Source organism: Schistocerca nitens, chromosome 10 (genome assembly GCF_023898315.1).
Source record: "Schistocerca nitens isolate TAMUIC-IGC-003100 chromosome 10, iqSchNite1.1, whole genome shotgun sequence".
NCBI classification, from domain to species: Eukaryota; Metazoa; Arthropoda; class Insecta; order Orthoptera; family Acrididae; genus Schistocerca; species Schistocerca nitens.
In genome coordinates, this window is record NC_064623.1 from 113,389,118 (window position 1) to 113,391,997 (window position 2,880).

At 44.4% G+C, this 2,880-nt stretch overlaps 1 non-coding gene across 1 annotated transcript; it reads left to right on the forward strand.

Moving 5' to 3' along the window:
* The first annotated feature begins 2,109 nt into the window (after nt 1-2,109).
* On the forward strand, nt 2,110-2,184 carry Trnat-ugu (transfer RNA threonine (anticodon UGU)). The gene has a single exon. It is a non-coding gene; the product is annotated as a tRNA-Thr (tRNA).
* The last annotated feature ends 696 nt before the right edge of the window (nt 2,185-2,880 follow it).

Below are 2,880 nucleotides of genomic sequence, written 5' to 3' on the forward strand. Positions count from 1 at the left end.
GTGGGGCGCTCAACTGCGTGGTTATCAGCGCCCGTACAATTTCCCAACCTTTGCTCAGTCCAATTTCGCCACTTTCTTGGAAGATGATGAAATTATGAGGACAACACAAACACCCAGTCATCTCGAGGCAGGTGAAAATCCCTGACCCCGCCGGGAATCGAACCCGGGACCCCGTGCTCGGGAAGCGAGAACGCTACCGCGAGACCACGAGCGGCGGACCACGTTCACACGGAAAACCGTCGGGGGGAGCAGTCAAAGATAACCGAATATCGATATCAGCGATGCAAGTAGAACACCCTACTGCCAGTCGCCACGGCTCATTAATAATAACTAATAAAACAAGAATATAAAGTTTCATCAATGCAATCTCTCAGTCACAGATTCATAAGGTGCCACTTATTTAATAAAACATTTTTAATGTACGAAACTATGAATCTAATGTAATATATCGTAACGAATTCCCACTAAGCAGTAAATATTGGAGTGTATAGAAAAGAGCTTAATGAATGTTATCATGAACGTTATAAGTCTGCTGATAAGCAGGTGTGTGGCTGGGTGATATACCCAAACCAGAAACTTTGGAGTAAGTCTAAAGTAGTGTATGGAACTCATACGCATTGTATTAGAAAGACACTCCTTTCAATCAGAACAACCAAAAAAAGTACCTCTATGTGTCATGTAGCCCTTAAGCAGGGGAAGACAAATGATAGTATGATCTACGACAGAAAAACGACCAGAAAGCATGTGTCAGGATATATCATTCAGTGTGTAATATGTTACTGGCACCTCTATGGGTAGATGGTTAATTGAGAATGTGTTTGTCAAGGAATGTAACAGAACACTCTGAGGGTATTATCAAGGCATTAGGGGCACAGATGTACGATCTGAAGAAACACCCATGTCAACTATTAAAAGCTGTAGTCACCTGAAATCGAACACTTGTACCATAAAACAACAATTTGGAATTATCAGGTTACCTTCCATTCGGAAAGTGGAATTGATTTAGACTACAGAGACATGATCATTTTGGTGGTGCAGATATTGTGGTGTAGGGAGCAATATTCTTGGGTGGACGTACTGACCTCCAGATCTTTGAACACGGCACACTCACAGGACAGTGCTACTGCGACACTGTACTCCTTCCGCGTGCACGTATTTTCAGAGGTGCATACTGCCATGACTTCATTTTTATGGATGACAATGGGCGACTGCATTGCGTATCATATTTGCAGTAGCTCTCGGAGCGGGAGGCTTTTTCTTCGAACGAATGGGCCTAGCTGTTTCCCGACTTAAATAGCATCGAGTACGTGTGGGTTGTGTTGGTGAGGCGTATTGCGGCACGCCCACAGGCACCAACGTCATCCAGAAGTTTTCAACCGCGCTGCTGGAGAAATGGAACCCCCTACCAGAAGAACTCCTTGCGAACGTTGTGGATTGCACGGGAACACGTTTCAGAATATGCACTGCCGTCCCTCGTGATCACACACTCTATTAATAACCATGTTGCGTCTTTTGTAATGTCCAGGGAAACCTCATCAGTCGCGACGGCTACAGTTTAATGATTGTCTTTCACTTACTGTAGTAGTACTTTCTACATACTTCAAAGTTTCATGGTGCTATGCTAGTTGGAAGTGACAGATCTTGAGATAGTTCCTTTCGTCCTTAAGTTTTGCAGACTGATATAACTTGCAGTATCTGTCATTTACACGTGAAGACATTAAGTTATAAATGAAATGATAATTAAATAGACACCCTAGCTGCAAGCAGGCGTTGATAAACTTCATTGGGGACATGTTGAAAATGTGTGCCCCGACCGGGACTCGAACCCGGGATCTCCTGCTTACATGGCAGACGCTCTATGCATCTGAGCCACCGAGGGCACAGAGGATAGTGCGTCTGCAGGGACTTATCCCTTGCACGCTCCCGGTGAGATCCACATTCCCAACATGTCCACAACACTACATTCGTAGTGCGCCTAATAGAGTAATGAGTATGATGGGCAAACATCTATTAGGCGCACTACGAATGTAGTGTTGTGGACATGTTGGGAATGTGGATCTCACGGGGAGCGTGCAGGAGATAAGTCCCTGCAGACGCACTATCCTCTGTGCCCTCGGTGGCTCAGATGGATAGAGCGTCTGCCATGTAAGCAGGAGATCCCGGGTTCGAGTCCCGGTCGGGGCACACATTTTCAACATGTCCCCAATGAAGTTTATCAACGCCTGCTTGCAGCTAGGGTGTCTATTTAATTATCATTTCATTTCGAGCAAAGCTGCATGGTCATCGACGGTAACTGTTCTTTCGGGAACAGATACTACCGTCATATATCATTAAGTTATACCTTTTTCTGTTAGTCACTAAGGCCGATGTAATGGTATTTGTGATTTGAAGATGCTAACTTGAGCGCAACTGTTTGTCGATAGGGAAGTGCGCACCACGACACCTTGTGGTTGGTTTAACTGCGCCTTTCTTTAAATTACATAGTACAATTACACTTAATTAAAGTGTTTCTGCACCCTTGCATTACTCGGAATTTAGAAGCAGCCACACCCACATATAGAGCACGACGTTTGCAGCTGCCGTGCACGTTGAAGTCGCTACGAAATGCCGCAGTTCTACCTGGTGCGTGCCAACTCAAAATATGACATTTTAAGGTATGAGCGCACTTGTATTCAGACGACACTGTATGTCGGGACCAGAGAAGACTTAAAACAAATGAATATAATACAGACCTACTATAAACGATTCATTCGTTTTTCGACGTTCTATGTTCTCCAAAGTATTACATGTACAGGTATGACGATGCATAAAAGGTACCGTAAACTCACCGAGTTTCCATTGTGCTCACCAGTTGCTAACCTAACATAACCTGACATTTTC